Here is an 11703-nt window from a genome sequence, read left to right on the forward strand (position 1 = left end):
ACCACCCCTCTCTTTACTGCTTAGAATGTTCCTTGGATGATGAAACTCGACTTCACGTTTTAATAGTTAAGATGTGTTACTTACCATGCAGAGACTGCTTTAAACGTTTTTCATGGGTTAACAATCCTCACAATAACTAGATAAGATACATATATTTTTATACCCATTCTGGATTTGAGAAGACTAAAGGACAGAGAAGTTAAATGACTTGCGCAAAGGCATGCATCTGGTAAGTGACAGAGGTAAAATTTAAAGCCAGTTTCTATACTCTATAGACTAGGCTCTTAGCTGTCATATTCTATATACAGTCTTTCAAAACAAAATACGGTTTATAAGCGTCCAAGACATTTCCAACTTTCATCATCTTGTACCCAATGTAATTTGTAATACTGCTACTGTTTGTAGAGAACCTGTTTACTTTGAAATAAGGACAAAAATAGAGTTTGGCCAATCTCAACAGAGAATAGGACTAAATATTTATTATTAAAATCGTCCTCTCGAGTTTTACCTGTGTCTCTCATCCAAGTCTCTGTCCAGTTTCAAATTTCCTCATTTTTCATGTCTATATCACCTGGCCACTTAAAACACCTACCTAAAAAATTATGTTCTTTGGAAGACGGTGTATTTTAGAAATGGAAACACTTATCTTTCTCTCTCAACTCTTGGATTACTTTTCTTTTACAGAATACTCTCTTCGACCAATAAAAACTTAATACATTTATTCACTCATTAGTGCCTCTCTCTCTTCCTCTGTCTTTGTCTCTCTGTCTCTCTCCTCCTTCTCCTTCTCCTTTTCCTTCTTCTTCTTCTCCTCCTTCCCTCCTCCTCCCTTCCTCCTCCTTTTTGTTCTACTTCTTTTATCTCCTTCTCTCTTACAAGTTGTCATATAAGTCCTAACATTTCTTGCTAAGTTATTTCTAAGTAGTTTGTCACTATAAATATCCTTTTTTCTTCAAAATTTTAAACCATGTTATTGCTAATATAACTCTAATTTCTGATTCTCTTGAAAAATCAGGAGATCTGGAAACATTGGTCCATCATTCTAACATGCCAACAGTGAACTGGAGTTGAGTAGGTTCTTCCTTTCAATAGAGCATATGCTTGCCATTTTAACCACATTCCACTCTTAGGCCACTCCATGTATTTACATCAACTGCCTGGCCACTATAGGCAAGTGCATATATTTAGGGTTGGATGAATTATAAATACAGATGTTGACATTACTTGATAAAACAGGACTATGCCTTCTGCTTGGTGCTACTATTGACTCTATGACCTCACCAACTTATTTGGTAAATATGACCTCTCCTGATTGACCTAGAGGGTTTCTTAGGTCCCTCTAGCTCCATCTGCTCTTCTGCAATCTGTCATCAGCCTCCCAGATCAGAAGCAAATGCCACATCCTCTCAATTAACCACACCCTCCACATAGTCTTGCTCTTCCTACTTCCCAGTTACATGTCAGGTATTATATATATATGTATGTGTGTTAATATGTATATGTTTATATGTAGTCAATTATAGTGGTACCATTGGTAACCAAAGGGGTTGTAAATATTCCTATCATCTGTAACCTTATTTGTATATCTGTTCTACTTTCCTCTAAAGATCTGTCAGTTAGGTGGAAGAGTTCTAAAAATCTAAAATATTTTTTAGATCTCTGGCTTTTTATATTGCTTTCTTGTCATGATAGTTTAAGCCAAATTTCTTCAGCACCCACCTATAACAATGCCACATAAATTATAATGAAGGAAAAAAAATCTTCTCATTCACCCTAAATAAATCTGGATTACACTGGATTGTAAAAACTTCAGATAAAGACTTTTTGAAAAAAGAATTATGTTATGATTCAGAAACTTTTGTTACACATATTTCTGTGACTTGTAGTGATATCATAAATAAATTCTCCCAACAGACAATGTTTGCATTCACAGGTGTAGGAGAGCGTGCTTGTTTACCTCTTTTCAGCCTATTTCCTCAAACATATTCTAAGTATAGCTGTCACAAAGATACATTTCTCATTTCTTTTTTTTACATTTGTAATTAAATTTATTGGGGTGACATTGGTTAATAAAATTATATAGGTGTCAAGTGTAGAATTCGATAATATGTCATATTGCATTGTGTTCACCACCCAAAGTTAAATTTTATTCTATAACCATATATTAGACCCCCTTTACCCATTTTTTTAAATAAACTTTTGATTTTAAAATAATTTTAGGTTTACATAAAAGTTGCAGAAGACAGTAAAGATAGCTCCCATTTGCACCGCATTCATTTTCAATTGCCCCTAGTGTTATTACCTTATGTTATTATGAAACATTTGTCAAAACTAAGAAATCAACATTGATACGGTACTGTTGTGGGTTGAACTATGCCTCCCAAACAAAATGTTCAAGTCCTAATTGCTGGTACATGTGAATACGACCTCATTTGGAAATAGGATCTTTGAAGATGTAATTAAGTTAAGATGGGGTTATAGTATATCAGGTTGTGTTACTGGTGTCATTGTAAGAAGAAGGAAATTTGGACACAGAGACACCAAAGGAGAATAGCATGTTGTGATAATGGTAGAAATTGGAGTAATAAATCCGCAAGCCAAGAAATTCCTAGGATTTCTGGCAACCAGCAGAAGATAGTAAGAAGCAAGGAAAGGTCATACTTTAGAGACTTTGAAGGGATACTCTGATTTAGGACTTCTAGCACCTAGAATTGTAAAAAAAAAAAAAAAAAATTAATTTCTGCTGTTTCAAACCATCCAGCTTGTGATACCTCATTATAACAGCCCTAGAAAACTAATATAATTACTGTGAAATATATTCCAGACATTATTTGAATTTCACCATTTTTATTCATTAATATCCCTTTGTTTTATTCCAGGATCTCGTCCAGGATGTCACATTGCATTTGGTTGTCCTATCTCCTTGTTCTCCTCTAGTATGTTACAGTTTCTCAGTCTTTCCTTGTTTCCCATGACCTTTACAGTTTTGAGGAGTATTGGTCATGTATTTTTAGAATTTCTCTCTCTTTGAATTTACTTATTTTTTTTCTCATGAATAGTCTAGAGTCATGAGGTTTAGGAAAGAAAATCACAGAAGTGAAGTGCCTTATTCATCACAATCTATCATGGGAATACATGATATACACACATCATCACTAGAGATATAATTCTTGATCTTTTGGTGGAGGTGGCATTTATTGTGTTTCTCCACTGTAGTTATTATTCTCCCCTTTCCATACTTTATAATTTGGAAGTAAGTCACTAAGCTAATGAAAGCCTGCTGGTAATGAGTTCTATCAAATTTTATTTGAGGACTTTTTCAACTTCTCCTTCAATTTTAAAATACATTTTCACTGTGCATAGTATTCTGGGTTGACAGGCTATATTCTTTCTTTAGGGTCTTAATACATGTTATCTTCACTGACAAGGAGTCTACTATAATTATTATTTTTGTTCCTCTTTATGTAATGTGTCTTTTTTCTCTAACTTCAATTCTCTCTCTCTCCCTCTCTCTCTCTCTCTCTCTCTCTGTCTCTATCTCTCCACCCCCCTTTCCCGCTCCCTCAGTTTAATATATTATACCTAAGTATAAAATGTGTGTTTGTTTCTTTTTTTGCTTGATGCTCTTTAAGTAAGTTGGACCCGTGGTTTGATATCTGTCATTAATTCTTGATCATCATTCATCAAATATTTTTTTCTGTTCCATTCTGTCACCATTTTCCTGCTCTTATTGAAATCATAAGTATGTTACACTGTTACATGTTGTCCCATAGCTTTTAGATGTCCTGTTTTATTTTTCTTCACTCTTTGTTTTAGATTCTTCTCGAAATGATTACCAACGTCTTCCAGAATTTCTTTAAGTATTTATGCCTTGTGTAATCCTCTCCTTTTTTTGTGAGCTGGAACTAGTAACTCGCTTCTAATGAGTAGAATATGGCAATAGTGCTGAGATATCACTTTCAAAATGAGCTTATAAATGACTGTAATTCCATCTTTCTAATATTCTCTCTCTTACTACAAGAGCTCACATTCTCTCTTCCCTGTGGAGAGGTCAATATAGTAAGGAACCGAATACAACTTTTAACTCAACAAGAAACTGAGTCCCTCAGTACAACGTCCTTTGAGTAACTGAATCCTGCCACAGCCTTATTAGTGATTGTGTCAATCTGCCTGGGTGGCCATAATCAAATTCCCACAGATTGGGTGACTTAAACAACTCAAATTTATTTGCTTATAGTTTAGGAGACTAAACGTTCATGATTAGGGTGCTGGCAAATTTGGTGTGTTGTGAGAGATCTCTTCCTGGCTTTCAGATGGCCACATTCTCACCACGTTCTCACAAGGCCTTTTTTCTATGTGCATGTAAAAAAAAAGAGAACTCCCTGGTTCTTCCTTCTCTTCCTATAAGGACACCAATCTTATTGGATTGGGCCCCACGCTTAAAACTTAATTTAACCTTAATTTAACCTTAATTACCTCCTTAAAGGTCCTAAACTAAAAATTTTGAGGTACACAATTAGTCCATAACAGTAACCATGGAAGCAGGTCCTTCCTGGGTCTAGTCTTCAAGTGAAACCAAAGCCCAAGTTGACAACTTGATAACTACTTTATGAGAGACCTTGAAGAAGAATATCCAGCTACCATCCAAAATCAAAGGTTATCACATTCATTTTACCTGCCAATTATAAAGGTAAGAAGGAGACTCAAACATTTAGATTAAGATCTGCTGCCAAGTGTCTGAGGGAAATAACTTTGGAGGCTGGAAATGGAAGGATCCCAAAACAGAAACAAATTTGTTGTGTAGGCAGGAGTTGGTACAAATGTTCTGTCAAAAAATAATGATAACCAGACTTTCATGTTTTATGTTTTTAGTTCTCACTTCTGTGAGATTAAAGTTCAAATATGTATCAGAAAAGGTTTGTTCTGGATTGTGTCTGCATAAAAATGTTAAACAGTAAAAATATTTTCACATCCTAGATCTTGAAAATTTTAGGAAATGTGGCTGAGGAACTAGATACAAGACCAAGTTTCAGTACCTGCCCTTTGTATCCTTCTTTCTCCCAATTATTTGAGCTTATACTGGAAAGTAAATTATATTTCTCTCCTAACCTGTTTTATCTCAAGTTTTTCTAAAAAATGCTTTTCTTGTTCTAATTGTTTCTGACTTGGAGTGTTTACTTCTGTTCTGAGAAAAAAGAGACTACATCAGAGGCATAGCTAGCTCATATCTAACCATCCCTAAGATTTAATTAGATTTCTCCCAAATACATTTAGTGTTAATTGAAGTATAATTTTATTTAACCTTTGTTATGTGGTCTGCCATGTATTCAGGTTGACAAGGAAGGGACAAGAAAAATTGTGGTCTTGAAATTAGCAATGGATATTTATTAGTGCTAGTTACTTATCTAAAGTCTTTGTTTCTTTATGTGTCATTTTAATTTCTGTATGATAGCCTACTCCATATGGAAATATGGTATAAAAAATCCTGATATGCACTTTCATGGACTTGTTGGCCTTTCCTTAGACTAGTCACTATAATTGAGGAGTCATAGACTTGTAAGATGTGAGCTCTAAGTATTAATAAATGAAATATCATGGAGAAAATAATTCTTCCCAAATAAGCAGAGTAAGTCATATAGACCATTAGAACATAGAACAATCACTGTGAGCTGAGAATCCCCTTCTTGTTTTCCATCAAATGTTTTAAATCATTTAAATAAATGTTTTTCAAACTCATTTGAAAACTAAACTCTTTTTTTTTCACATTTTAATTAACACTAAAAAACTAATTTTCCAAGGACTGCATTTTATATATTTTTCATAGATCATAGAATATTTTCAAACATGTTTTTATCCAGGTTCATGTCAACATCAATAAAACTTTCATAGAGAATCCAGATTTGAGCGATGTAATTTTTCTCTGAGCCCTTTAACATAAGGTGTTGTAATATGTATGTTAAAGTAAACAAACCTAGTAACATATTTTATCTTTTAAGTAAAATCCACATAAATCTTTTAATGTGAAATATGAATCTCTGAAAATTCAGGGTGGCTGTTTTCAGGCAGATTTTATAACTTCCTTTGTTGTCCCATATTCAAACATGATAAGGAAGTAACAAGGAAAAACAACCTCAGCTTTAATAATGACTTCTCCTTTCAAGTACCAGAAACTCTATTTTATGGTCTTCTTATTTCCAATGACAAATCTGTTTTCACAACAAAAGAGGATCCAAGAATTATTTCATAAGACTCAGAAAGAGGTAGTCTCATAAAGATGCTACCTCGAAACTCTTGGCATGTTGGTAAGGTTTGTTTTTTATTTACCCTGCCATTTGGGAGAAGGTGGACATGGTAGGAGTATGTATGTCAACAGTTAGATATATATTTTTTGCAGTAAGGACAAAAATATAAAAAATATTGGAAGTTTTTTGAAGCTTAGAGTAGCAGCAATATTGGAGGATTCTCACTCTTCTTACCCAAAGTTCATGATTAGACAGTCCTCAAATTGTTTTTTTGCCTTTGGTCAATTTCCACAGTTCTGAAATAGTTATTTTTTCAATTATTTTTAGTTTTATAGTTTCTTTTGGAGGACAGGATTTGCCAACCTGCTCATTCCATCATGCCCCACTTACTAGTGATAGCATCCATTATCGTCCTTGAATCAATTATTACTATGATGATTACCAAACAGTAACTTTTAAATCTATAATTTCTACTTTATTTGTTGAAATTCTACAGTAAAAAATAGCTTTTCCTGTTCTGCCACTTATTTATAAGTTTGTTTGTTCAATATAAATACATGAGTTTTCACTTTATTGAAGGGTTATAGCCTATTACTAACATTATTTACATTAGTGCACAAATCGTCTCACATTTGACCAGTAGGACTTCCTCATGCTAGGTCCTAAGTCTATTAGACACATTTTTATCCTTGTTTGAATACTTCTTAAATTTATGTCACAATTAGGTACAAACTTCCAGTCAAGATACCAAAGTAGGTAAAGTGTGTGCTTGCGTCCTCCCATGAGCAAACCATAATTAGAACTAAATTAGAGGACTACCATCATTGAGAATCTCCTGAAGACTAACCAAACAGAACTCCAATAACTAAGGGTATAATGAAGAAGCTACCCTGAGACTGTTAGGAGAGACAAAGACATGGAATGGGCAGGTCGCATACTCACACTGTGGTGATTAAAACTCAGGCCGTAATAAGAGACAAAAAACGGCACTTCATAATAATAAAGAAATCTTTCAACAAGAGGATATAATTCTTGTAAATATCTATGCACCCAATGTAGGAGTACCTAAATACATAAAGCAAATATAGAGAGACACAAAAGGAGAGATCCACTATTAGTAAGACAATAATAGTAGGGGACTTTAACACTCCATTGACATCAAAAGATAAATTATCCAGACAGAAAATGAACAAGAATACAGTGATTTTAAATGACACATTAGACCAGATGAACTTAATTGAAATTGCGAGGACATTTCTCAAAAAGCAGTAGAATATAGATTTTTTTCACATGAAACATTTCCCAGGATAGACCACATGTAGGGTCTACAAAACAAGTCACAATAAATTTAAGAAGATTAAAATTATACCAAGCATCTTCTCTGTTTACAATGGTATGAAACTAGAATCAATTACAAAAATTAAACTGAAAAACACACAAACACAATTAGATCAAAGACCATGCTATTAAACAATAAATGAGATCAAAAAGTAAATTAAGATACTTTGAGACAAATGAAAGAATAAACACACCAACCCAAAATCTGTGGGGCACAGCCAAACCAGTTCTAAGAAGGAAATTTATAGCAATACAGGCCCATCTCAAGAAACAAGAAAAATCTCCAATAATCAATCTAAGCTTTCACCTAAAGGAACCAGAAAAAGAATGACAAAGCATAAAGTAAAAGAAGAAAGAAAACAATAAAGATCAGAGTAGAAAGAAGTGAAATAAAATCTTAAAAAAAAAAAAAAAAGAAAACAAAATGTGAAAACTTGCCAGCTGACATTTTATTAAAACACTATCCAAAAAATAATAATAATAATAATAAAGATCATAAAACCACGAGTTGGTTTTATAAAAGAAAAAACAAAATTTATAAAACTTTAATTAAACTCATTAAGAAAAACAGAAATAAGGCCCAAATAAATAAAATCAGAAATGGAAGTGACAGCCTAAAACACTGAAATACAAAGGATTATTAGAAAATAGTGAAAACAATTATATGCCAATAAATTCAACAACCTGGAAGAAATGGATAAATTTCTAGAAACACACAATATTCCAAGACTGAATCAGGAAGAAAGAGAATCTTAACAGACTGATAACTACTAACAAAATTAAACCAGTAATCAAAAAACTCCCAACAAAATAAAACTAGCAATCAAAAAATTCCCAACAAAATAAAGTTCTAGACCAGATGACATCACAAGCAAATTTTACCAAACATTCAAAGGAGAATTAATACACAAACTTTTCAAACTATTCCAAAAAATTGAAGAAGATGGAAGGTTCTTAAATTCATTTTACAAATCCAGCTTACCCTGATTCCAAAACCATACATTGACAATACAAAAAATGAGTGAATTATAATCCAATATTCCTAATGAACAAAGATGCAAAAATTCTCAACAGAATATTACAAACCAACTTCAACAATACATTAAAAAGATCATGCACCATGATCAAGTATAACTCAATATCTGCAAATTGATTGATGTGGTACATCATATAAAAAAGATGAAGAATACAAATTATATGATCATATCAATAGATATAGAAAAAACACTTGACGAAAATCCAGCATCCGTTTTTGATAAAAACTCTCAGCAAAGTAGGAGTAAAGGGAACATTTCTCAACATAATAAAGACCATATTTGACAAATCCACAGTAACTTCACACTCAATGGGGAAAATTGGAAAGTTTTTTAATTAACATCAGGAACAAGGCAGGGATGTCCACTTTCACCACTTTCATTCACATAGTATGTAAAAATGTAGCCACGGCAATCAGAAAAGATAAAGAAAAAACATCAAATAGGAAAGGAAGAAGTAAAACTGTCATTATTTGCAGATGACATGATACAGAGAACCCTAAAGATCTAACAACAATGAAAAACTATTAGAACTGAGAAATGAATTCGGTAAAGTAACAGGATCCAAAATTAATATTTCGAAGTAAGTTGCATTTTTATACACCAATAACAAACTATTAGAAAGAGAATGTAAGAAAATAATCCCATTCGCAATTGCATCAAAAATAATAAAATACCTAAGAATAAATTTGACCGAGGAGGCAAAAACCTATACTCAGAAAACTGTAAGACAGCCAAGAAAGAAAATGAAGATACAAATAAATAGAAGGATATACCATGCTCCTGGATAGGAAGAATTAACATCATTAAAATGTCCATATTATCCAAAGCAATCTACAGATTCAATACAACTCCTATCAAAATACTAATGGCTTTTTTCATAGAACTAGAACAAATAATCCTAAAATACATATGCAACCATAAAAGACCCTGAATAGTCAAAGCAATCTTGAGAAGGAAGAACAAAGTTGGAGGTATCATGCTACCTGATATCAAACTATACTACAGGCGTATAGTAATCAGAACAATATGGTACTGGATTTAAAACAGACACAGAGATCAATGAAAGAGAGTAGAGAGCCTAGAAATAAACCCATGACTATTTGCTCAATTAATCAATGATAAACAAGGTAAAACTATATCATGGTGATAAAGACAGTCTCTTTATAGATGGTGTTGGAAAAATTGAACTGCTTATGGGCAGGTGTTTTAGGCCTAAAGATACTCAATAACTTCAATATATCTTTTTCCTACAAAAAAGTCCTTTCCTGCTTATGAAGAACTCCGTTCAATACTTTTAATCTTTTTTGTGTAGTGTTTATAACCCCCATATAAATAAATATTAGGAAAAATTGCAATACCATTTTAATAATCATGAGTAAGATATTTTAAATATATATATAAATATTTGCCTTTCCATTTGAAACTTTAATGATAATGACCCAAAATATTAATGTAAAGAAAATAACCGAAAATACAAAATTAAAGGAGAAAAATAGGGGTGGCTGACATTTAAATGATATATGAGAATTATATGGAAAGATAATAATAGTTCAATGGAACCATCTTTATCTGATATTTAGTGTTATTTTATCAAAGGAGTGGCAAATGAAAGGTTTCTGGAAGTTTTCTTCCATGGCATCATCAGCATAAGAGATAACTCCTTTTGAATTGTAAATTAACCATGATGAAATGTTCACTTATACAAATATAAGGAAAGTAATGACCCATTGTCCAGGAAGAAAACTACGAGACTATCTTGAATCTCTATTTAGGTCACAGAAATTCATTAACGATATATGTTTTTTAATAAGTTCATTAGGCCTATCAGCCAGGAAGCATCTTTGAGAAGCACTGGTTTCTTGGGAAGAAAATTAAGACTAGAATGTTGGTGCCCTACACATGATATATAACTTATATCAACTAAGTCAGATAAGATTTTGGGGAAACAAATGGAAAGCTTTTGTGATTGTAGCGTGCTTTTAGAAGAGTAAGGAAGAGGATGATTTCCAGACTTGGAATTAATATCTAAAATGATACAATCTTGGTATAGTATGTGGAGTAATGTTAAACCTTCTAACACAGCACCTTGAAGAATCCCTGTTAAGAACAGAAACAAAAGTAGCTAGAGGAGTCCTGAGGTGTAACTGGTAGGTGTTCTGCTCATGATAAGCAGAGAGTTAGCTCCCTTTGCACTAGAAAGGCAACTGAACTGCATTATTTCTTATCAATTCCTCACCATTCCTGCCTCCTTTTATGCTCTCCTTGAACTGACTGAGACTGGGAGACTGAACTACATTTCCTACAGTCCTTTCAGGATCAGTTTGGGCTAGGTTCCATAAATGATAGGTTCTCCTATTCATAGGAGATTTAGTTTTGTAGAGGCCTTTGCACCTGCCCTAGTGTTGCAGCATCGTGACCTTTAGCATTGGTTTTTTGCGATTTATGAAACTTCATGATGAGGATTTCATAAGGAGATAATTTCCTGTAGTAAACCACTTCCTATTTTAAATACCGACAGAGCTTTCTAGTCTATGTCTGATTTTGAACCCTGGGTCTCCTCAAATTCATTTAAGCTTGGGTGGAATTACATTGTTGGAGTGATACAGTAGGACCTTAGAGTTGTATTCTTTCATTCCAAAGTAGTGAAACATAAAGAATGAGACAACATTTGAAAATTGTTGTAAAAGAAATTAAGTTCAGTAAGAAATAATCAGAGACTTAGGGAATAAACAGGAAAAACAAGCTCAAGCCTAGAAATTATTTAAAATTCTTTTAAACGGTCAGGATATTAAAAAAATTAATAAAATTCAATAAATAACATGTAAAAAGAGAACAATAAAAATAAACAGAAAATAAAAAAGAAGTCCCCCCAGAAAAGGCAGAAGCATCTATAAATAAAAAAAGATAAACATAAAGTGATACACACTCCCAAAGAAACAGATTCAGGCATGAGACCAATATCCCACGGCCAATCTGAATATCATCTTAATAGACATCCTATAATTTTACAAACATCAAATGAGTTGAGACTTCAACAATTCTTTATTACAAATTATATTAGACAACAAAGGGACTTTTCCAGACTG

The sequence above is a fragment of the Rousettus aegyptiacus genome, unplaced genomic scaffold, assembly GCF_014176215.1.
Source record: "Rousettus aegyptiacus isolate mRouAeg1 unplaced genomic scaffold, mRouAeg1.p scaffold_m13_p_2, whole genome shotgun sequence".
Lineage (NCBI taxonomy): Eukaryota > Metazoa > Chordata > Mammalia > Chiroptera > Pteropodidae > Rousettus > Rousettus aegyptiacus.